We start from the raw sequence: 27611 nt of genomic DNA, 5'->3' as shown, positions 1-27611 counted from the left end.
TCTGAAGCTAGTTACGAAAACAAAATTGCCAGTTACTCTAAAGACAACCACAAAGCATTCTATAGCTATGTCAAGAATCTCAATGGCAGCACTCAGATCTGCCCTGAGTTACAGCACAATGGCACAAAATATACAGAACCAACGGATATTGACAACATCCTGGCAGATAGGTTCAGTGCTAACTTTACTCCCCTCTCATCCCCTAAAGGGCCCATCTCTATACCAGAAGAATGCAATGTTCCTGTAATCATAGCTGCACAGGGAGAGAACACACTCTCCAAAGCCAAGAACACAGCATCCATGGGACCTGACAACATACCAGGCTGAGTTCTACATGAACTACAGAACGAACTGGCACACCACCTAAATACCATGTTCAATCATAGCCTCACCTCAGGCTATGTGCCCACTGAATGGTGCACAGCGACGGTTATCCCACTCTACAAAGGTTGAGCCACAACAGACCCCGGAAACTACCACCGCATTAGCCTGATGAGTGTGGTCTGCAAGGCTATGGAGTGTATCATCATGGAATTTATAAACAATGACATTGGTATTCTCCAAACTCAGGACCCCACCCATTTTGGGTTTGTAAAAGGCAGATCATGTCTCCTAAACCTGATAGACTCCTTTGAGTGGTCACCAAAGCCGTAGATGAGGGTAAGGTGGTTCACACAGCCTATCTAGAGCTCGCCAAGGCTTTTGGCACCATCCCCCACTCTGGAATTATACATAAACTCACTAAACTAGGTATAAATTCCTATGTCACAAGATGGGTTGCCAACTGGCTCACTGACAGAACCCACACTGTGAAAGTAGCAGACTCCAAATCCAACTTCAGAACAGTGACAAGTGGAGTACCACAGGGTTCAGTCCTGAGTCCTCTCCTGTTTGGTATCTACTTCTCTGAAGTACAGCCTAACACAGAAGGTCTTTGGCTAATGAAGTTCGCAGATGACTGCAAACTAGGAGCCATAATCAAAATTCCAAAAGATGTGAACATCCTACAAAAGGGCCTCACTGAGACAGATGCCTGGTGTCAAAGCCATGGCCTAAAGCTCAATGCCAAAAAGTGTATTGTCATCCCTTTTGGTAAAAACTCTGTACCCATTAACTACCACATAGGCGATAGTCTACTTAACACCGAAAGTGTGATAAGAGACCTTGGGACACAGGTGGACAGTAGTCTCTCCTTTGAAAATCGCATCGCCACAGTAGGCAGAAAATCCTTCTACATGGCACACCTCATCACAAAAGGTTTCTCATCCAGGAAAAAAGAGGTCATTGTTCCCCTCTACTCGTCACTCATTAGCCCTATTATAGAGTACAATGCCCCTTTTGGTATGTACCTCACAAGACATCTACAAGAACTTGAAAGGCTGCAGAAATACCTCACAAAGAGGATTACCGGTCTCAAACAGATGCCCTAAGCAGACCGTCTCAAAAAACTACAGCTTTGCTCTGTCGCATATCGCCTATTCAGAGGCGATCTCTGCCTAACACACAAAGCTATGTCAAACCCAGAGTTTTTGGACATGGTCCACTTAAAGAAATCCCTATCCCTCCAAGCTACATGCTCTCAGGACCTAAACCTTGTCATCACAATAAGCAGAACATGCTGGAGGGATAGATTCCTGTCCCAGAGACTTCCCATACTCTGGAACAAACTACCTATCTATATCAAACAAAGCTCCTCATTAGCACTCTTCAAGAAAAATATTGATGATTGGATGGGAGATAGGAAATTCACCCCGGGGATCACTTCTGTGGGTCTGCTCGACAGTGACACAGGAAAATAATTTTCTTGGGTGGTGAAAGCCAGGGTACCTTTTGGCTAGGCTTACATAGGCCCTAGGGCCAATAGCCTAGTACCTACTTATGAACCTATGAACCTAAGAATGTCACTTGGTCTTGATAAATATGCAAAAGCAATCTTTAAAGCAGGAAAGCTGCATCACCCAGAAAACATCAGCCTGATACAGGAAAGTGATATAAAATAATGTGAGCAAGAGGGAGTGTATGAATATTTGGGAATCGATGAAGGATCAACACTAAAACATGAACAAATGTAAATAAAACTTAATAAGGAATATTTTAGAAGACCAAAATTAAAAAAAAAAAAAAAAAATTCTAAGCTTGTTTCCTGCCTTTCTTGTGGGTAGTCTAGCCTGGATATAGATTTGCTGTGCCCAGGACTATTTGTAGGCTTCTAGGCCCCCAAGCCTTTCTGTGTTGGAGGGAATCCTTCTAGCTTAATTTTGTTTCTTAGAACTAGCCAATTTTTTGTTTTAGCACTCGTCTGTTTCTTTGAGCTCAGCACTTGTTCAGAACTTATTGTAAGCACTAAATAAGCTACAAATTACTACATCACTTAACTTTCCTCACTGTCTAGAGGAAAGCAGTTTCTAGTACTTAACAAATAAGCACCTATCCAGGTATGTTTAAGGGTCAGCTCCCGGTGTTTTCTCCTGTCTACTTGATGAATCTGGGCATCTTGGGGCAATGCAGTAATTGCCTCATGTACACAGACAACCCTCTCCTCCTACCACCCAACACTACAACCTGTGAGAGATGCATTTATATAGCCAAACTGGAAGCAAAGCTCTCTTCACCCAAGACTGGACTAGACAGTCAAGAGGAGAAGGTAAACACTTGCACCACACCACACTCAGCACATAGTCCCTCAAAACCTACACCACCAAAACACACACATAGAAACACAAAACACACACCTACATTCGTGGAGGCTCTCAGTAAAAACCTGCCCAAGCAACAGGGACCTCTAAAGCAGAAACACAAGCAACCTCCACCCCCCTCCCAACACAACCCAAATGACACATAGCCCACAAACTCAGTGTGCCACTCAACTACAGCCCATAAGGCATAACAACGTACCCAACACTCTTGTCATAGGTGACTCTATAGTCAGGCACACTGATGTTCCACTCACCAGGCTAAACAAGGAGAAAGTTACTGTCAGCTGCCTGTCGGGTGCCAGGATCCACCACATAACGCATGCACTCAGGTCACTCCACAACAAGTACAAATATGACTCTGTCATTGTCCATGTTGGTGTGAATGACCTGAGAAGTACCTCCTTGGACTACATGAAAAGGGACATGGAGGAGCTGTCTGATCATGTAGCCCAAGCAGGTATGACCCTAGCCCTGGGTAGCATCCTGCCATCACCCAGAATGATACCACAGTACAAGGACAAAATGATTGACTTCAACAAGTGGCTAAGCTTCTGGTGTCATTCTAAGGGGATCCAGTATCTGTCTGCCTGGGATGACATGATCAATAAGCCACGATGCCTTTCCAGAGATGGCCTGCACCTGTCGCCCCTGGGATTTTGGATACTGGCTAAGGCTCTAGCCACACCTATAGTGCCTTTTTTAGGCAATGTTCAAATGACAAATTCACCACCCTAACAGGTACAGGCAAGAAGAATCTGAGGGTATTGCTACTCAATGCTAGAAATCTAAACCTCAAAATGCACTCTCTCGAGGCACTCCTTAAAATGGAGAACATCGGAATCTGTGCAGTGGCAGACACCTGGTTCAAGGCTCCAGAGAGTACCCCTGCATTACCAGGCTATAATTCATACCACACCTTTCGGCCACCTAACCTGGACCGAAACACTAAAGGTGGAGGCGAGTCCATATTCATTAAGGATATCCACACATCCAGGCTAGTTGCTCAGCATAATGCATCCGAGATTATCCAAGTGCAACTAACTCTGGGAAAGACCGCAATCCAAATTGTAGCTTGCTACAGATCCCCCACCATGCCCCAGGATTCCCACTCCTCATTTCTTAATACACTGGAAAATATTAGGGTACAACCTAACACCCTAATAATGGGCTATTTCAACTACCCTACCATTAACTGGGAAAATTTCTCATGTACCAACTCTTGTGCTCAACGTTTTCTGGAATTCATAAATTCCAATGCCATGGATCAACTTATCCACACCCCCACCAGGGGCAGCAATATCCTAGACCTGGTTATTACCAACATGGGCAACCGGTGCTCCAAACCAGAGGTCAATTCCTTGTTGGTCAGATCCGACCAAAAGCTAATCACCCTAGACATCCACATCCCTCCCCCACCCCCATTAGGGAAACCACAGTAAAAAATTTCTCCAAAGCCAACTTCACGCTTCTTAAGACAGAAGTGGCAAACTTCACGACACCCATGCTGATGGACAATAGAGGTATGACTGCTGAATCCTACACAAATGCACTTTATAAGCACTTACACGAGTGCATGGATCATGCAATCCCTAACAGAACCAAGATGCTATCCTCCAAAAAATGGAAGCCAATCTGGTGGTCCGCTGCCATAAACAAACTCTACAACAGAAGAAAGAAACTGTTGCAAAAGAGAGTAAAATCCCATGATTGGAGAAACTCCCTGGTCAGCCTCAGTAAGAAGCTGAGATCCCTCATAAAATCCTCCAAAGCTAGTTATGAAAACAAAATCGCCACTGACTCTAAAGACAACCACAAAGCATTCTCTAGCTATGTCAAGAATTTCAATGGCAACACTCAGATCTGCTCTGAGTTACAGCACAATGGCACTAAATATACAAAACCAGCTGATATTGCCAACATCCTGGCAGATAGGTTCAGTGCTAACTTTACCCCCCTGTCATCCCCTAAAGGGCCCTTCTCTATACCAGGAGAATGCAAAGTTCCTGTAATCACAGCTGCACAGGTAAAAAACACACTATCCAAAGCCAAGAACACAGCATCCATGGGACCTGACGACATCCCAGGCTGTGTTCTACATGAACTACAGAACGAACTGGTACCCCACCTAAGTACCATGTTCAATCATAGCCTCACCTCAGGCTATGTGCCCACTGAATGGAGTACAGCGACAGTTATCCCACTCCACAAAGGGGGAACCACCACAAACCCTGGAAACTACCACCCCATTAGCCTAACGAGCCTGGTCTGCAAGGCTATGGAGCGTATCATCATGGAACTTATAAACAATGACATTGGTAATCTCCAAACTCAGGACCCCACCCAGTTCGGGTTTGTAAAAGGCAGATCATGTCTCCTAAACCTGATAGACTTCTTTGAAGAAGTCACCAAAGCCATAGATGAGGGTAAGGTGGTTCACACAGCCTATCTAGATCTCGTCAAGGCTTTCAACACCGTTCCCCACTCTGGAATTATAGATAAACTCACTAAACTAGGTATAAATCCCTATGTCACAAGTTGGGTTGTCAACTGGCTCACTGACAGAACCCACGCTGTGAAAGTAGCAGACTCAAAATCCAACTTCAGAACAGTGAGAAGTGGAGTACCACAGGGTTCAGTCCTGAGTCCTCTCCTGTTTGGTATCTACTTCTCTGAAGTACAGGCTAACACAGAAGGTCTTTGGCTAATGAAGTTCGCAGATGACTGCAAACTAGGAGCCATAATCAAAACTCCAAAAGATGTGAACATCCTACAAAAGGGCCTCACCGAGACAGATGCCTGGTGTCAAAGCCATGGCCTCAAACTCAATGCCAAAAAGTGTATTGTCATCCCTTTTGGTAAAAACTCTGTACCCATTAACTACCACATAGGCAATAGTCTACTTAACAGTGAAAGCGTGATAAGAGTCCTTGGGACACAGGTGGACAGTAGTCTCTCCTTTGAAAATCGCATCGCCACAGTAGGCAGGAAATCCTTCTACGTGGCACACCTCATCACAAAAGGTTTCTCATCCAGGAAAAAAGAGGTCATTGTTCCCCTCTACTCGTCACTCATTAGCCCTATTATAGAGTACAATGCCCCTTTTGGTATGTACCTCACAAGACATCTACAACAACTTGAAAGGCCGCAGAAATACCTCACAAAGAGGATTACCGGCATCAAACAGATGCCCTAAGCAGACATCTCAAAAAACTACAGCTTTGCTCTGTCGCATATCGCCTACTCAGAGGCGATCTCTGCCTAACACACAAAGCTATGTCAAACCCAGAGTTTTTGGACATGATCCACTTAAAGAAATCCCTATCCCTCCAATCTATATGCTCTCAGGACCTAAACCTTGTCATCACAATAAGCAGAACATGCTGGAGGGATAGATTCCTGCCCCAGTGACTTCCCATACTCTGGAACAAACTACCTATCTATATCAAACAAAGCTCCTCATTAGCACTCTTCAAGAAAAATGTTGATGATTGGATGGGAGATAGGAAATTCACCCCAGGGATCACTTCTGTGGGTCTGCTCGACAGTGACACAGGAAAATAATTTTCTTGGGTGGCGAAAGCCAGGGTACCTTTTGGCTAGGCTTACATAGGCCCTAGGGCCAATAGCCTAGTACCTACTTATGAACCTATGAACCTAAGAATGTCATTTGGTCTTGATAAATATGCAAAAGCAATCTTTAAAGCAGGAAAGCTGCATCACCCAGAAAACATCAGCCTGGTACAGGAAAGTGATATAAAATAATGTGAGCAACAGGGAGTGTATGAATATTTGGGAATCGATGAAGGATCAACACTAAAACATGAACAAATGTAAATAAAACTTAATAAGGAATATTTTAGAAGACCAAAATTAAAAAAAAAAATTTCTAAGCTTGTTTCCTGCCTTTCCTGTGGGTAGTCTAGCCTGGATATAGATTTGCTGTGCCCAGGACTATTTGAAGGCTTCTAGGCCCCCAAGCCTTCTGTGTTGGAGGGAATCCTTCTAGCTTAATTTTGTTTCTTAGAACTAGCCAATTTTTTTGTTTCAGCACTCGTCTGTTTCTTTGAGCTCAGCACTTGTTCAGAACTTATTGTAAGCACTAAATGAGCTACAAATTACTACAGCACTTAACTTTCCTCACTGTCTAGAGGAAAACAGTTTCTAGTACTTAACAAATAAGCACCTATCCAGGTATGTTTAAGGGTCAGCTCCCGGTGTTTTCTCCTGTCTACCTGATGAATCTGGGCATCTTGGGGCAATGCAGTAATTGCCTCATGTACACAGACAACCCTCTCCTACTACCACCCAACACTACAACCTGTGAGAGATGCATTTATATAGCCAAACTGGAAGCAAAGCTCTCTTCACCCAAGACTGGACTAGACAGTCAAGAGGAGAAGGTAAACACTTGCACCACACCACACTCAGCACATAGTCCCTCAAAACCTACACCACCAAAACACACACATAGAAACACAAAACACACACCTACATTCACGGAGGCTCTCAGTAAAAACCTGCCCAAGCAACAGGGACCTCCAAAGCAGAAACACAAGCAACCTCCACCCCCCCCAACACAACCCAAATGACACATAGCCCACAAACTCAGTGTGCCATTCAACCACAGCCCATAAGGCATAACAACGTACCCAACACTCTAGTCATAGGTGACTCTATAGTCAGGCACACTGATGTTCCACTCACCAGGCTAAACAAGGAGAAAGTTACTGTCAGCTGCCTGTCGGGTGCCAGGATCCACCACATAACGCATGCACTCAGGTCACTCCACAACAAGTACAAATATGACTCTGTCATTGTCCATGTTGGTGTGAATGACATGAGAAGTACCTCCTTGGACTACATGAAAAGGGACATGGAGGAGCTGTCTGATCATGTAGCCCAAGCAGGTATGACCCTAGCCCTGAGTAGCATCCTGCCATCACCCAGAATGATACCACAGTACAAGGACAAAATGATTGAGTTCAACAAGTGGCTAAGCTTCTGGTGTCATTCTAAGGGGATCCAGTATCTGTCTGCCTGGGATGACATGATCAACAAGCCACGATGCTTTGCCAGAGAAGGCCTGCACCTGTCACCCCTGGGATTTTGGATACTGGCTAAGGCTCTAGCCACCCCTATAGTGCCTTTTTTAGGCAAGGTTCAAATGACAAATTCACCACCCTAACAGGTACAGGCAAGAAGAATCTGAGGGTATTGCTACTCAATGCTAGAAATCTAAACCTCAAAATGCACTCTCTCAAGGCACTCCTTAAAATGGAGAACATCGACATCTGTGCAGTGACAGACACCTGTTTCAAGGCTCCAGAGAGTATCCTTGCATTACCAGGCTATAATTCATACCACAGTTTTCGGCCACCTAACCTGGACTGAAACACTAAAGGCGAAGGCGAGTCCATATTCATTATGGATATCCACACCTCCAGGCTAGTTGCTCAGCATAATGCATCCAAGATTATCCAAGTGCAACTAACTCTGGGCAAGACCGCAATCCAAATTGTAGCTTGCTACAGATCCCCCACCATGCCCCAGGATTCCCACTCCTCATTTCTTAATACACTGGAAAATATTAGGGTACAACCTAACACCCTAATAATGGGCTATTTCAACTACCCTACCATTAACTGGGAAAATTTCTCATGTACCAACTCTTGTGCTCAACGTTTTCTGGAATTCATAAATTCCAATGCCATGGATCAACTTATCCACACCCCCACCAGGGGCAGCAATATCCTAGACCTGGTTATTACCAGCATGGGCAACCGGTGCTCCACACCAGAGGTCAATTCCTCGTTGGTCAGATCCGACCACAAGCTAATCACCCTAGACATCCACATTCCTCCCCCACCCCCCATTAGGGAAACCACAGTAAAAAATTTCTCCAAAGCCAACTTCACCCTTCTTAAGACAGAAGTGGCAAACTTCACGACACCCATGCTGATGGACAATAGAGGTATGACTGCTGAATCCTACACAAATGCACTTTATAAGCACTTACACGAATGCATGGATCGTGCAATCCCTAACAGAACCAAGATGCTATCCTCCAAAAAATGGAAGCCAATCTGGTGGTCCGCTGCCATAAACAAACTCTACAAGAGAAGAAAGAAACTGTTGCAAAAGAGAGTAAAATCCCATGATTGGAGAAACTCCCTGGTCAGCCTCTGTAAGAAGCTGAGATCCCTCATAAAATCCTCCAAAGCTAGTTATGAAAACAAAATCGCCACTGACTCTAAAGACAACCACAAAGCATTCTCTAGCTATGTCAAGAATTTCAGTGGCAACACTCAGATCTGCTCTGAGTTACAGCACAATGGCACTAAATATACAAAACCAGCTGATATTGCCAACATCCTGGCAGATAGGTTCAGTGCTAACTTTACCCCCCTGTCATCCCCTAAAGGGCCCATCTCTATACCAGGAGAATGCAAAGTTCCTGTAATCACAGCTGCACAGGTAAAAAAAACACTATCCAAAGCCAAGAACACAGCATCCATGGGACCTGACGACATCCCAGGCTGTGTTCTACATGAACTACAGAATGAACTGGCACCCCACCTAAGTACCATGTTCAGTCATAGCCTCACCTCAGGCTATGTGCCCACTGAATGGTGTACAGCGACAGTTATCCCACTCCACAAAGGGGGAGCCACCACAAACCCTGGAAACTACCACCCCATTAGCCTAACGAGCCTGGTCTGCAAGGCTATGGAGCGTATCATCATGGAACTTATAAACAATGACATTGGTAATCTCCAAACTCAGGACCCCACCCAGTTCGGGTATGTAAAAGGCAGATCATGTCTCCTAAACCTGATAGATTTCTTTGAAGAAGTCACCAAAGCCGTAGATGAGGGTAAGGTGGTTCACACAGCCTATCTAGATCTCATCAAGGCTTTTGACTCCATTCCCCACTCTGGAATTATAGATAAACTCACTAAACTAGGTATAAATCCCTATGTCACAAGATGGGTTGCCAACTGGCTCACTGACAGAACCTACACTGTGAAAGTAGAAGACTCCAAATCCAACTTCAGACCAGTGACAAGTGGAGTACTACAGGGTTCAGTCCTGGGTCCTCTCCTGTTTGGTATCTACTTCTCTGAAGTACAGGCCAACACAGAAGGTCTTTGGCTAACGAAGTTCGCAGATGACTGCAAACTAGGAGCCATAATCAAAACTCCAAAAGATGTAGACATCCTACAAAAGGGCCTCGCTGAGACAGATGCCTGGTGTCAAAGCTATGGCCTCAAGCTCAATGCCAAAAAGTGCATTGTCGTCCGTTTTGGTAAAAACTCAGTACCTATGAACTACCACATAGGTGGTAGTCTACTTAACACCGAAAGTGTGATAAGAGACCTTGGGACACAGGTGGACAGTAGTCTTTCCTTTGATAATCACATCACCACAGTAGTCAGGAAATCCTTCTATGTGGCACACCTCATCACAAAAGGTTTCTCATCCAGGAAAAAAGAGGTCATTGTTCCTCTCTACTCATCACTCATTAGACCCATTATAGAGTACAATGCCCATTTTGGTATGTACCTCACAAGACATCTACAACAACTGGAAAGGCCACAGAAATACCTCACAAAAAGGATTACCGGCCTCAAAGAGATGCCCTATGCAGACCGTCTCAAAAAACTGCAGCTTTACTCCATTGCATATCACCTACTCAGAGGCGATCTCTGCCTAACACACAAAGCTATGTCAAACCCAGAGCTTTTAGACATGCTCCACTTAAAGAAATTCCAATCCCTATGAGCTACACGCTCTAGGGACCTAAACCCCGTCACCACAATAAACAGAACATGCTGGAGGGATAGATTCCTGTCCCAGAGACTTCCCATACTCTGGAACAAACTAGCTATCTATATCAAACAAAGCTCCTCATTAGCACTCTTCAAGAAAAATCTTGATGATTGGATGGGAGATAGGAAATTCACCCCAGGGATCACTTCTGTGGCTCTGCTCGACAGTGGCATAGGAAAATAATTTTCTTGGGTGGCGAAAGCCAGGGTACCTTTGGCTAGGCTTATATAGGCCCTAGAGCCAATAGCCTAGTACCTACCTATGAACCTATGAACCTATGAATACTGAAAACAATGCTGATATCTAGGAACAAAGTCCAAGCTGTAAACCAATTTGCTCTTCTTGTCCTAACCTATAGTTTTGGAGTGCTTGACTGGCCCCAAAGGGTGTTGGATCAGGTGGACAGGAAAACAAGAAGGATGATTTATACTTATCAAATGATTTATAAAAATCAGTGTATACCAAGACCCAAATGTAGTGAAAGTTTTAAAACATGAGGAGAATAAGTCTAAGATGACTTCTGCTTAATTTAGCAGAAGCATATCGGTGTCAAGTAGGAATGGAAATCAAACCAGAAGTAGATAAAATCAGGCAGCAACTGAAAGTGGCAAAACAAAAGAAAGAATATAAGGTGAAGGACCAGATGAGAAGGCAAGAAATGTGGAAAAGGCATAAATATAGTTGCAAGTATAGAAATCTCTTGAAACAACCTCATGTTGTTCAGGTTGGAATGCAGGAATAGTTAAGGAGAGTTGATTTTAAACCAAGAGACAAAAAGTTAATATTGGTGGCCCTATATAGTGGACTACATACGGGTTAGTTTACAAAGTCCATTGAGCATGTGGGAGAAACAGACAAATGTAGGTTTTGTAAAATAGAATTGGAAACAGCCACACAACTTGTTGCTGGTTGTGATATACTAATGACAAAAGGACTGTATACTGAATGGCATAATAATGGGCAAGATTGTTGCACTGGGGATTGTGCAAACATTATAATATTTAAGTAGCTGAAAAACACTGGATGAGCCACAAAGCATTATAGAAAATGATGAACTTTATATCACATGGGGATCACCCGTTACCAACCATTCAAAAAAATAGGTGCGAGAAAAACAGATATAGTATTCCATGAAAGAAGACAAAAGTAACTTTGATCATTTAAATTGCTATACCCAGCGACTACACTATCTTACATACAAACAGACACAAAGTCATAAAATACAAGGATTTGCAGACAGAAAAAAGGGCAATGTGGAAGAAGGATACTCAGACAGTTCCAACAGTAGTAGGTGCAATGGGTCTTATAAAAAAAATTTACAATTGTACTGAGATATGTTACTGATGCATGTAACATCATATAACTTGCAGAAGAATTCAGTACTGGGCACATTGCATGTGCTGCGAAGAGTACTTCTGGCTAACATCAACGATTGAAACAATACTAATTTCATGAACTTTAATCATGCTTTTACTTAGGAATGGGGTCCATTCTCATCATTGTATTAGAAACCCAAAAGACTTGGAGAAATTAAAAAGAGAGAAGCCAGAAAATGTTGCAGATATACTGGCAGACAAATTCATCTTCTACCCTTTTCTCCCCTTCAACCTCCCCTCAGGAAATACCATCAAATATAATTATGCTACTATCACTAGTGAACAAGTCTTCAATGCTCTCTCCCTAAGGCCAAGAACACTGCATCGATGAGCCCAGACAATATCCCAGAATGCCTTCTAAATAGCATGAAAGATGACCTATCAGGCCCTCTGGAATTACTATTTAACTGTAGCCTTCAAACAGGCTATGTGTCTCGTGAATGGAGAACAGCAACAGTCATCCCTCTGCACAAAGGTGGGCCATGTACAGACCCTGAAAACACCTAAGTCTCATTAGTCTCAAGCCATAAAAAAGAGTTATCATGGAATGATCCATAATGACATAGGAAACCTCCAGACACTGGATTCAACCCAATTTGGTTTTGCCAACAGCAGGTCATACCTACTCAGCATGGTAGACTTCTTTGAAAAGGTCAACAAAGCAATGGGTGATGGCAAACTGGCTCACATTACCTACCTTGACCCAGTCAAGGCATTTGACACAATACTCCAATCAGGCATTGTTTTTTTTGCCGCTGACATCCCTGAAGTTAAGGCCAATGTCAAAGGCCTCTGGATGACCAAATGTGCAGAAGACTGCAAATTATAAGCAGTCATAGAATCCCCCACTGACACTAAATTTCTTTAGTAAGCGCCGACATAAATAACTTGTTTCACAACCATGGATGAAATCTAAATGCCAAGAAATGCATAGTAGTATCCTTTGGGAACTTATCCACCCCCGGTAGCTATCATATTGACAATACATCCTTAAGGGTCGACTCAGTAGTGAGGGACTTGGGGACACACACAGATAACAATGAAGCCTTCAAGCACCACATGTCTACAGTAGTGAGGAAATTATTCTATGTTGTGCAATTTAAAAACAAAGGCATGGCATGTAGGTCCAAGGAGGTCATTGTTCCACTATATTCAACATTCATCAGACCTAACATTGAGTACAATACCCACTTTGGTATGTACCTAGCTAGGCACATCCAACAAATGAAATATCCACAGAGTTTCTTCACTAAAAGAATACAGGACATAAGTAACATGTCCTATGCAGACTGCCTCAAGGCCCTATCCCTGTATTCTGTCTCCTACAGGCTATTGAGGGGAAATATATGCCTGGCATGCAAGGCATTGTCGAACCCCGCCCTGATGGACCTCCTGCATATCCACAAAACAAAGAACACGAGAATTACCTGTTCTAAACACTTAAACCTTACCTGTGATATAAATAGGACCTCCTGGAGAAACAGATATATATCCCAGAGACTACCCCTTCTGTGAAATAGGCTCCCCATCTATGTGAAGCAAAGTTCATCCCCAACCCAAGTCAAGTGTAACTTGGAACATTTTATGGAAAACAGGAAATTCATCCCTGGTTTGGCACCTGTGTGTCTAATGAACACACACAGCCTGTAAATGGTTCAATCTCCCAGGCCACTGATTTTAAAAAGTTCATCGCCCAACTCCCTACTTACACTAATTAAGGGTACCAGAACTTGTCAAAGATTTGGGATGCATGGCTAGGCTTAAAAAGCTTTTTGTGGTTGTTAGCGTAGTAAACACCTATGAACCTATTTTTTTAGAACTTTTATTATGTGTGAAATGAATGAATGTTAAAGCTGGGTCAGCACAGACTTTCAGGTATTTATTGGCTTGCATGTTTTTAAGAACATTGCTACCAAGATTGTGAGGACAAACTTAAGTAAGCTGAGGCACTTCTGTCTGCCAAAACATTAACTTGATCCTACCTAGGTTGGGTTTGAGTCATAGTTGTTGCAAACTCAGGCAATGATGTAGTAGGTAGGTTACTGCTTGACATTTTTCTCTTACATGGAAGAGGGTATCCAGATATTGACATAACCAACTCTGGACAGTATTAATGTTCTTGAGTTTTAAATGAAAACAGACAATGATAATGTAAGGAGCAAAGGGCCAAGCCCTAGGTGTTGAGGTGCTCCTGTCTTGATTGTTTGGAACAGAGAACTTATTTGACCAACAGTGACTCAAAACAATCTCCTACAAGATATACAGAACCAGTGAAGCAAAACAAGCCATAAACAGATAGTTTCCTGAGAAGCTGATACAACTGAATGACTCAAAGGCCTTAGAGAGCTCCACAAATACAACTTGAGTAATGTCTCCTTTGTCCAGAGCTCAATAAATACAATCTGTGAAAGTTAGCAATTTATAGTTATGCTGTGCTCCTTCCTGAATCCATACTGAAAATCATTGAACAGATAATTTATTTAATTGGGAGACTTTGGCCTTTTCAGCAATTCAGTGGAGACAGCTGTACATCTGGTCTGTATATACTAGGCTTGACAAAGTTGTAACATCAGCTGTCTTCCAGCTTTCTGAAAAAAGTGCCAAATGCTAAATGTGGATTAATAAAGTACTACAAATGCACTGAAAACCAATTTTGGTAAAATTCATTTATTTTCACTTTCTAATAGCATAGGATTTCTCTCAACCAGTTAGTTATGTCCAGGACCGTCCCTAACAACTGTGGGGCCTAATTTGGTACAGTTTGGGGGGACCCTAAGCCACAACTTTCTCATCGCCCAGCCCATCCATCTCCATCTTCAGTGATATGCCAGAAAACCAAAAATTGTATAAGGAACAAACCAAATGAATATGAGTCAAATATCTACACATTCTGCAAAATTCTGTACATTTGTGAGGGATGGTACCAACATTCTTTTATGGAGGCAGATACTGTATTTATGGCAAATTGCTCAACTTCTTTGTTGAAGAATTCTTGAGAAAGGCAAAATAATGAGAAGCAAATTTTCAAAATCATGGACAATGTTTAAATATTACTCCAATTTGCTTAAAAGTTAATAGAATAACATAATTTGCATCAACATGCATTTTCTGAACAACATAAGTTATGAACCTCTGAAGTCTGGCATTACTAACCCACTGCAATCAGTGGCAAGTCTGTGTTATTCCTTTTGCCAGGACACAATCTTCTTTTCATTCGGCTGTTCCCATTAGGGGTCACCACAGCAGATCATCTGTTTCCATTTCTTCCTGTCCTCTGCATCTTGCTCTGTGACACCAACCACCTGCATGTCCTCTCTAACCACATTCATAAACCTTATCTTAGGCCTTCCTTTAGGCCTTCCTCTTTTCCTCTTACCTGGCAGCTCCATCCTTAGCATCTTTTTCCCAATATACCCAGCATCCCTCCTCAGCACTGTCCAAACCAATGCAATCTCGCCTCTCTGGCTTTGTCTCCAAACCGTCCAACCTGGGCTGACCCTCTAATATACTTATTCCTAATCCTGTCTACCCTTGTCACACCCAGTGCAACTCTTAACATCTTTAACTCTGCCACATCCAGCTCTGACTCCTGCCTTTTTGTCAATGCCACTGTCTCCAGCCCATATAAAATAGCTGGTCTCACTACCCTCTTGTGACTGATCAATTTTACCCTCTTGTAGACCTTCCCTTTCACTTTTACTAGTACTCGTCTGTCACAAATCACTCCTGACACTCCTCTCCACCCTGCCTGTACTCTCTTCTTCACCTCTCTTCCACACTCACCATTACTCTGAACTGTTGATCCCAAGTATTTAAACTCATACACCTTTGCCACCTCTACTCCCTGCATCCTCACCATTCCTCTATCCTCCCGCTCATTCACACACATATATTCTGTCTTAGTCCTGTTGACCTTCATTCCTCTCCTCTCTAGAGCATATCTCCACCTCTCCAGGGTCTTCTCAACCTGTTCCATACTCTCACTACATATTACAATGTCATCTGCAAACATCATAGTTCACGGGGACTCCTGTCTGATCTCGTCTGTCAACTTGTCCATCACCACTGAAAATAAAAAAGGGCTGAGAGGTGATCCTTGATGTAATCCCACCTCCACCTTAAATGCATCTGTCACTCCCTCTGCAGATCTCACTGCTGTCACACTACCCTTGTACATATCCTGTACCACTCTTACATACTTCTCTGTCACTCCCTACTTCCTCATACAATACCACAGCTCCTCTCTAGGCACTCTGTCATATGCTTTCTCTAAGTCCACAAAGACACAATGCAACTCCTTCTGACCTTCTCTGTACTTATCCATCAACACTCTCAAAGCAAACATCACATCTGTAGTGCTCTTTCCGGGCATGAAACCATACTGCTGATCACTAATCATCACCTCCCTTCTTAACCTAGCTTCCACTACTCTTTCTCATAATTTCATGCTGTGACTGATCAATTTTATCCCTCCGTAGTTACTACAGCTCTGCACATCACCTTTATTCTTAAAAATTGGTACCAAAACACTTTTTCTCCACTCCTCAGGCATCCTCTCACTTTCCAATATTTCATTAAACAATCCGTTTAAAAATTCTACTGCCATTTCTCCTAAACACCTCCAAGCATCCACAGGTATGTCATCTGAACCAACAGCCTTTCCATTCTTCATCCTCTTCATAGCTATCCTTACTTCCTGATTCACTATCCGCATATCATCCAGCCTTCTCTCGCTCTCATTCTCTTCATTCATCAGCCCCTCAAAGAACTCTTTCCATCTGCTCAACACACTCTCCTCGCTTGTGAGTACGTTTCCCTTATTATCCCTTATCACCCTTACCTGCTGCACATCTTTACTAGCTCGGTCCCTCTGTTTAGCTAATCAGTACAGGTTCTTTTCTCCCTCCTTAGTGCCCAACCTTTCATACAATTCTCCATGCGCCTTATGCTTAGCCTTTGCCACCTCTCTCTTTGCCATGCACCTCATCTCCTTATACTCTTCTCTACTTTCTTCAGCTCTCTGACAATCCCACTTCTTCTTCGCCAGCCTCTTTCTCTGTATACTCTCCTGTACTTCCTCATTCCACCACCAGGTCTCCTTGTCCTCCTTCCTATGTCCAGATGTCACACCAAGCACCTTTCTAGCAGTCTCTCTTACTAGCCCTGCTGGTTACCCAGCTATTTGGTAACTCTTCACTGCACCCAGTGCCTGTCTTAAATCTTCCCTGAATTCCACCTCACAATCACCCTTTTTCAGTTTCCACCATTTGATCCTTGGTGCTGCCCTCACACTCCTCCTCCTCCTCTTCTTGAGGAGAAACAACACATAGCCCACAAACTTGGTGTACAGCACAACCACAGCCCATAAGGCAAAACAACTTACCCAACGCACTTGTGAAAGGTGACACTATAGTCAGGCTCACCGATGCCCCATGTACCAGGCTGGACAAGGAGAAGATTACTGTCAGCTGCTTGTCGGGTGCTAGAATCTGCCACATAACGCATGCACTCTGGTCTCTACAAGGCAATTACAAATATGACTCTGTCATAGTCCATGTTGGTGTAAATGACCTTAGACGTACCTCACTGGATTACATGAAAAGAGACATGGAAGAGCTCTCCGATCTTGTAGCCCAGGCAGGTATGACCCTAGCCCTGAGTAGCATCCTGCCTTCACCAAAAATGATACCACAGTATAAGGATAAGATGATCAACTTCAACAATTGGCTAAGCTTCTGGTGTCATTCAAAGGGGATCCTTTATCTGTCTACCTGGGATGGCATGCTCGACAGGCCACAATGCTTCACCAGAGATGGCCTGCATCTGTCGCCCCTGGGATTCAGAATATTGGCCAAGGTTCTTGTCGCCCGTATAGTGCCTTTTTTAGGCAAGGCTCGAAAGACAAAATCACCACCATAAGAACTACAGGAAACAAAAAACTGAGGGCAATGTTACTCAACGCTAAGAGCCTAAACCTCAAAATGCACTCACTCGAAGCACTCCTCAAAATGGAGAACATCGATATCTGTGCAGTGACTGAGACCTGGTTCACAGCTCCCGAGAGCACCCCAGCACTACCAGGCTATAACTCATATCACATGTTTCGGCCACAAAACCCAGATTGAAACACAAAGGGTGGAGGCATGTCCATATTCATCAAGGACATCCACACATCCAGGCTAGCTGCAAAATACGATGCCTCGGAAATCATCCAGGTGCAACTAACCCAGGGCAAAAATGCATTACAAATTGTAGCTTGTTATAGATCCCCCACCATGGCCCAGGACCCACACTCCTCATTCCTGGGGACATTGGAAAACAATGAAAGTCCAACAAAACACCATACTAATGGGTGATTTCAACTACCCAAACATTAACTGAGAAAACTACTCTTGTACTAACCCCCAGGCTCAACGATTCCTGGAGTTCATAAACTCTAATGCCCTGGATCAACTAGTCAATGCCCCCCACCAGGGACAACAATATTCTGGACCTGGTCATTACCAACATGGGTGACTGGTGCTCAATGCCCGAGATCAACTCCTCGCTGGTTAGATCAGACAATAAACTAATCACCCTAGATATCCACATCCCAACCCAACCCACACACAAGGAAACCATTGTAAAAAATTGTTCCAAAGTGAACTTCATGCTTCTCAAAACTGAGGTGATTAGCTTCGCGACACCCCTGCAGATGGATAACACAGTCAATGCAGTCACGACTGCTGAATCCTACACAAATGCACTCTACAAATACCTGCATGAGTGCATGGATCGTGCTATCCCCAACAAAACCAAGATACTATCCTCCAAAAAAAGGAAGCCAATCTGGTGGTCCCCTGCCATTAACAAACTCTACAACAGAAGGAAGAAACTGTTGCAAAAGAGAGTAAAAACCCAGGTATGGAGGAACTCTCTGACGAGCCTCAGTAATAAACTAAGATCTCTCATAAAATCCTCCAAAGCCAATTTTGAAAGAAAAATTGCCACGGATTCTAAAGACAATCACAAGGCATTCTTTAGCTATGTCAAGAATCTCCATGGCAATACCCCGATCTGCACCGAGCTACAACAAAATGGCACAAAGTATACTGAGCCAACTGATATCGCCAACATATTGGCAGACAGGTTCAGTGCAAACTTTAACCCCCCTCACCTTCCAAAGGGCCCATAACTATACCTGATGATTGTAAAGCCCCAGCAATCACAAACACACAAGTAAAAATGGCACTCTCTAAAGCCAAAAACACAGCATCCATGGGACAGGACAACATCCCAGGCTGCGTCTTACATGAACTCCAAAATGAACTAGCCCCCCACCTAAAATCCATTTTCAACCACAGCCTCACCACAGGCTATGTGCCCCCAGAATGGTACACAGCAACGGTCATCCCACTCCACAAAAGAGGAACCCCCACTGACCCCAGAAACTATAGACCTATTAGCCTGACAAGCCTGTTCTGCAAGGCCATGGAGCATATCATCATGGAACTCATAAACAATGAAATAGGTAACCTCCAGACACTGGATGCTACCCAATTTGGATTTGTAGAAGGTAGGTCATGTCTCCTAAACCTGGTAGACTTTTTTGAGACAGTTACAAAGGTCATAGACAAGGGCAAGGTAGTCCACACAGCCTACCTGGACCTTGCTAAAGTCTTTGACACTATCCTGCACTCAGGAATCATTGACAAACTAAACAACCTAAATATAAACCCTTACATCACAAGATGGGTGGCCTACTGGCTCATGGACAGATCCCACACAGTAAGAGCTGCTGACTCCAGATCCGATTCCAAACCAGTGACAAGTGCAGTACCACAGGGCCCCTCCTGTTCGGTATATACTTCTCTGAAGTGTAAGTGAACACTAAGGGTCTATGGCTAACCAAGTTCGCAGATGACTGCAAATTGGATGCCATTACTGATTTCCCTACCGATGTAGACATCCTGCAAAAGGGCCTCACTAAGACTGACACCTGGTGTCAAACTCATGGCCTCAAACAAAATGCCAAAAAATGCATTGTTATCCCCTTTGCAAAAACACGGTACCCATGAATTACCAAATAGGGGGAAGTTCACTTAACACAGAAAGTGTGATAAGAGACCTCGGGACCCAAGTGGATAGTAACCTCTCCTTTGACAACCACATTGCCACAGTAGTCAGAAAATCTTTCTACAAGGCCCACTTAATCACAAAAGGGTTCACATCTAGAAATAAGGAAGTCACCATATATACCCCCCTAATATTAGTCTGTGTTCACATGTGACACCTGTCTGTGTTGCAGCAAGGCAGAACAGTTCAGCTGTGAAGAAAAGAGAGTTACAAGAGTATGGACTAGATGTTTGTATGCACCCCACATACAGATAAATATATGGGTGATATATATTCACAGCTGTGCATGTCTACAGAACCTCAGACAGTTATACATATATATAGGTATATAAACAACACAAAATGATATCTACACATCTATGTACATATGTGTATATATATATATATATATATATATATATATATAGATATAGATACAAACACAAACATACACACACATATATATAATACTGACACCTATAGGTATATCATATATATATATATATATATATATACATATATATATATATATATGTATATATATATATATATATATGTGTGTCAATACATGTCCCCTGCCATGACATGTGTGAGAAAACATCACATATCAATACACAACATATCTGCACACCAACACATGGCTGCAAAATGGACTGCGGAGTGTGGTGTGAAACCCATGTTGGGAATACATCGCAATTGTTTGAGAAGGTGGGATATCTATGTTGGTTTAGGGTAGTAGGCACATATTGGTATGTAAGTTTGGTTGAATGACAAACAAGACAGCATACAGGGCTGGTATATGACACATGTGGTGTGTAAACACTGTGGATGGGTAGTTTTGTTTGGAATGTGGAGGCCATTGAGCCCCCATATGGGAACAACGGAACCAAGGTGCCCACCCATGGATAGTCAAGATAGCATTTACATGGCCATAAAGGTGCCTGGGCTGTGGGCTGAGCAGGAGGAGCATGCATGTCTAACCATGTGTATGTGTACTGCATGCCTCAAGGTGATGTAGCACATACCCCATGTCTCTGTGGAGCTCCCTATGCACCAGACCCTGGACCTAACTGTGGTTGACAGAAATATGTCTGTGTGTGTTCCTTGTGGGGGGACACCATCCCCTGAGGTGGTTCCACATGAAGGTAGTGCAGGAACAGTAGATAATGAGGTTCCATGGTGTGTCGCCGATGTGATGTGGCCTGGTAACATGTCCACATTAGGTGGGAGAGGTGTTCCTACTGGCAAATATCCCCTTCACATACAATTGTGTCACTGTCAGGGAACATATGTGGGTTGTAGTAGTCCAAACAATCCCAGAACATGTCCAACAGCATATATAGATGTCCCCAATAACACAGAATGGCAGATGTGTAGCAATCACATAGCAAGCATACCACATGCATATGTGGAAACATAGTGGCAGTGACAATGGCATGCAGGTGAAATCCTCCATAATAGGCCAGCAATTCTAGTGTTCCCACAGGAAGCATGTCTATAAACACATAGCAGAAAGTGTGGTACAATACAATAGATGTCCCAATGGTAGATAAACTGGAGCCATACCACTTCCATTGTGTGAACAGTAAGTTGGAGCTGATATGGTGGTGGGAGACTGATATGTGTATTGTATTATGGTAAGTGTGCCATATGCATTGCTCAGACATATTTCCATCTTTATGTCTTTCAGGGACAATGGCACATCCATGGAATCCAGCCTACAGTGCCGTTGAGGATGCATACTCAACAGCCTCATCCAGCACTATCAGCTGCTACTCCTCAGGACAAGCCATGATCAGCATGAGCACACCACCATGTGGAATGACGTGGTCCACAGGGTAAATGAGGTGGGCATGCACAACCATACTTATGAGCAAGTCCGCCATCATTGTAGTGACCTGCTCCACCATGTACGTCACCATGCCACTGCTGTGCGGGGTGACCACCTCGAAATGGGGGGCCATAACATCAGTCCCCCTTCTCCAGAGTTGAGGAGCTGCTCATGAGCCTGGTGGCACCTGCCGGCCCATAAGAGCTCCAGACCTATACAATCATGGAGGTGGGTGCTACCCACACACCAGACATGGAGCATGCAGGTAAGGTTCCAGGGCATATCTGTTGACCACTGTTGCGTATACATCTGTACAGGTAGATCATGCATATGTGAGATGTAGAGTCTGTTGCTGTGTAGTACTGATAATCAGTGGTGCATAATCTGTAGTACTGTGGACTTCAGCTGTTATTTTACTGTAATATTGCACCCATCTTGCAGCAATGCCACAGCTTTGGCCACTGACATCAACTCTATCTCATCGCAATGTAGGTTCATCTGGGATACCAGCAAGGCAGCGGACTGATGCTGGTTAGTATGGTTTAAGGTCATGCTTGGCAATACACTGTGAATGTCATAGCTAAGGTTAAGGCCATGTACACATCTAACACACCTACCCATAATGCATGCTGTACATGTTCACTGACAGAGATCACACCTCACTAATGGGATTACCAGCCTCAAACACATGCAATACACAGACCACCTCAGATAACTGTGGCTACACTCCAGTGCACATTACCCAGGCACAGGTGACATCTCCCTAACATACAGAGCTATGTCATACACAGAGCAGTTGAACATGCTACACATAAGTAAATCTCAATCCCTCAGCAAACACATGCTCCAGGGTACTAAACCTCATCAACACATTAAACAGAGCATACTGGAGGGATAGGGTCCTGTCCTTGGGAATTTCCACACTCTGGAACAGACTACCCATTCATGTCAGGCAATGCTACTCATTGGCCGTCTTTACAAAAACACTTGACAACTGGATGGGAAATGGGTAATTCACCCTGGGTAGTATGTCTGTGCCACAGCCTGACAGGGCCACAGGGGAATTACATTATTGGGTGATGCATGCCTGGGAGCCCCTGTGGCTAGGCTTATGTAGATCCCAGGACCAATAGACTAGTACTCACCTATGAACCTATGTGTACCACAGGCAACATCATCCAGGGATCACTACAGATATGATCTGCATAATGGTGGGACATTGCCAAAGCCATGTCTTGCAATGTGTTCTGATGTACCAGCACCATGTTGTGGAAATGCAGGAAGTTGCAGTTATGATACATGTGCTGCACAATCCACACCTCACCCTATCTCAGGGATGACATCCCCATCTGTACCTTGCTAGTGCCACTGTACACCAGCATGTTTGCCCTGCATTGGTAAGGAATATGCCAGTACACATGGTGTTTCTAGTTTGGGATACTGCAATATGTCACACATGTGTAGGCCACAGATGTCAAGCATTTGCAATGTAGCAGGAGATGGTGAGTGTGTGTCATCCTGAAACACAACTGTGCACTGGAGGGGAGAGACAAACCCACTAAGAATGGCTGTATCTGCACACAGTCAAGGTCATGAAGTGTGACCGACAAAACCTTGACTCCACAGCACTAGTGATGGTACTGTGTGACCTCCAAGGGCTGTGCACATGTTTAACATGCAAACATGCAGGTTTGGGGAACATTTGGAGAGGTGACTGACCAACTACTGGCTCATGATGATGGTCCATGCTACTATACCGCTGCCAGGTATTGTGACCACAGTAGTACACATAGCAGTTATTGCTACACACCATCATGATATGGTGTGCACACATATGCTCCCACAAATGGTATGCATCCCAATCAGCAGCTGCAGAACTGACACATATGGCTCATAATGCAATTGAGTGCCTAGCTCATATGTCCCATATCAAGTATGTGTAGTGTTGACATATGCAGTAGTTTTGCACCATGACATGTCAGGGAAGAGGGTGCCATGTCAATAATGGTCTGTACATTTACCATAGGTACAGTAAATTGTGTCTGTTGTTGGTCTAATTGTATTCTGTCACTCATACATGCACCACTGACTATGACATCTGTGAATACACATCAGGCATTCACAAACCACACGTGTCCACATATAATCCAGAAAGACACAAAGGCTGGGAGCATCAAAGGAAACATAACTGACACACAGATACACATCCTGCAATGGTGTGTACACCTGTAAGGTATGGTACACAGTACATGGCAGGGTGCTGATCAGATGCACAGCAATGCTGTGGACATGGGTGCAGTGTGTTCCAGGGGGAGGACCATCACCTACTAACAAAAGCCATGCATCACAGCCATGTATAATGTTGGTAATAGGGACTGACTACAGTTGCACTGCATGCTGTTAAGCACCACATGTCCTGCATGCTGACATGTGTGTAATTACAGGTGTGTGTGTCTGATAATGTAGTGCACCATCACCTGCTATTGTGTGTGTTAGGGGGGTGCTGGATTTGTCTGTAGGTGCTTTCTGGTGGAGTGTATGGGTTGTCATGTATGTCGACTGCATGTGTGTGTGTGTGTGTGTGTGTGTGTGTGTGTGTGTGTGTGTGTATACTGTTTAGCAGTGATGTACATGTCTTACAGTCTGTTTCCTGTTTTCCCCTCACAGGTGGTGAGGTGGGGCTGGGTCCCTTCTGCAGGGAATCTGATGTCACTGGTACAGACAGTGACCATGAGGATAGGTGTATTGAGGCACAGGCAGTGTCATCAGGGGCTGACACTGGGCCACCAATTGAAAACCCACAAGTATCCACCCCATCCACACACACAGTCACACTGTTTCTACATACCTCATCACCATTAGCCTTAGCTGAGGGACAGTCTATAGTTGGCATTGGGCAGGAAAGTGTGGTATCCATGGCACGTGTGTCAGGACACAGCAGCCATAGCCAGATGTCCGGTGGGGTATCACATAGGCAGATGTTCAGGGTTGCTTGTCAGAGCACCGCTGGTCATCATGCCCCTGGCAGATGTGCCACATGTATATCTACCACACGCATGTTCCAGGCTGCCATGGAGCCACAGGCATGAATGGAACAGTACACCAGACACGGTCTAAGGGCATAGAGGGGTTATCATACCTCTGTAAATGACAGCATATGTGACCTAGCAGGTCAGAATTACACAGAGGTCATGGATAGATGGTGGGGTGAGACATTGGATCTCATCAACAATGTCATGTCCATGCATCAGGACAGGACGGGAGAGTTGTGACGGCCACGTGGACGTATGCCAGCAACATCAGCAGCTGGAGGTTGCAGTGGACATCCCACCAATCGCAGCTGCTCCTGTAGTCGCAGTACCAGCCCCAGCACTGTGGGGGGTGTTGTCCATAGACCCTAATAGCAGGCCACATGTACATGGCCCTGGACAGTCCCAGGAGGGAGCTGGATCCAGTGGACATTTGTCAACCTCGGGGGACAGTACCTTATATAGCTTTGTACTTGATAGTGCCTGTGTCACCTCTGCCAGGCACAGTTCCCGTGTCTGTGGCTAGTGATGATGAAATGCAAACCCTCAAACACAACAAAAAGTCACAGAAACGCCAGTAATTTTAATGAAGCTTTCGGGCTCTCAACCCTTCATCAGCATACATAGTACCAAATACTTTACATTTAAATAGAGGTGAACAGTTAAGAACTCATGACCAAACCAACCAATAAAATTCACTCAATAATATTCAAAAAAAATTCAAAAAAATTCATAAAACACGTACAACATAAACACTTTTTAAAAAACAGGAAGAAGTTTCATTAAAAGATGTAAAAAATATATAAATATAGTATAATATCACAATTTATAACATTTCATGTCCATAATAAACACAGCTTTAAATTTAGATGTATTGAGACTGTACAAGTGGGTATGAGGGGGGGTGACATTAATAATCTTTTAGAAATAAAGGAACTAGAGTGGATAATAAGGCTATATGCGGACACCACTCCTGGTTTAAATAACGCCATTAGTATAAAGCCTATTTTATTGAGACAACAAATGAGTAATTTATAGAACATAATAGTTATATACAGAATAAAGAAATAAATAGGCTGGGTACAACACACAGAGCCTTTGGTTTGGATGCATTACAGATACAAGACTGTACACATGGAGGTATGTCCCCATGCAGGTAACACATTTGTTGCCCATGTAATCCCACCAAGACAGGATAGGCACAACCACACATTGGTGTGTGTGTGTGTATATATATATATATATATATATATATATATATATATATATATATATAGATAGATATATATATATATATATATATATATATATATATATATATATATATATATATATATATATATATAGTCTGCTATTTGAATGACACTGAACATGCTAGCATCAAGGTGTATGTCCCTTTCCCCACTCTACTGCGATCCTCATCTCAATAACATGGGTGTGCCACTGCTGGTGGCATAGCTCTACCCATAGGAGGGTGTGTGGTGCTCTATTACTGTGAATGGTGTAAACAACAATTAACCAACCTGATAACATACACTGTACAGTATTACAGACAGCTATGTGGGGGGATAGACACAACAGTAACTGCAATGATAGTGGATGTGTCCACAACAGCCACACCCAATGAGTTATAGCAACCCCAGTATTACTGCACACCTCTACAGTGTGGAGGAGGGCATTAACACATCTACGACCTGTGAAGGCCTGTATGGTCATAGGATGGCACCCGTGGAATGTTGGCATTTGCCAAGCAGTCCTGGGGAAACATATTCTGTGACCGGAGGTAGATCCGTTAACATCTACACACATTCCAACATGTGGGATGGCGTACAAAATCCTGCTATGATCTACATAGGCTGTGTGAATCTCCTAACCCTCATCTACACCTGTCATGATTGCTTCAAGGAAGTATACCAGGTTCAGGTGGCATTCTCTGCCTTTGACAAATCCAACATTGATGGAGTCTAGGGTTTTAAGATGACCAGTGACATTGGCCATGGGTTCAGTGTTGATATGTTCCATGTCCCTGCAGATCAGGCACATCAGGCTACTGGGTGGTAGTTCTCAGCTGACATGGTGGATTTGTGGTTGTCCTTGGCAACAGTGGTGAATCCATTGTCAGGTGTAGGCCTGTTGGATTGTATGAGGGATCCCAGCTACTCACTGAGCTTGCCCAGGGGGTTCCCCCAAGCATGACACTTCACTTGACTGTACTGCATGATATGTTACTGATGCCAGCATGACATCATACAGGCGGGATGGAGTACTGTTAACATGTACTGCCCTTGTCGTGTAAGGTCCTGGTTATGGGATCTGCTAAAGTGTTGGTAGTGTATTGCAAGCCAGACATGTTTGACTGTGTGGGTGGGAATACTTATTTTTACCAGACGTATGTTGCTTGGGTCTCTCAAACTTATTACTGGTGCATGTGGACATACATGTTTTGGTTATGTTTCCAATTTCATCTACAGATGTATGTTGATATATACATATATATATATATATATATATATATATATATATATATATATATATATCTATGGGTTTACCTTTGAAAGGGAGAAAATCATTTCTCCAAATGGTCCTTTCTGCGAACTGAAAGGACAAATCCGTCATTTTGAATCGCACCACAGTTCGAAAATCAGCAAATCGGAAAGCAGATTTCCTGATTTTCAAACTACAAGTTAGAATACATATCGTAATGCAGGGGGGCAAGCCCCACTGCACCCCCCCATGTCAGGGGCTGCACCACCCA

This window comes from Protopterus annectens, chromosome 3.part1, assembly GCF_019279795.1.
Source record: "Protopterus annectens isolate FY-2018-M chromosome 3.part1, PAN1.0, whole genome shotgun sequence".
Taxonomy (NCBI): domain Eukaryota; kingdom Metazoa; phylum Chordata; order Ceratodontiformes; family Protopteridae; genus Protopterus; species Protopterus annectens.
Note: the sequence above shows the minus strand (reverse complement) of the source record.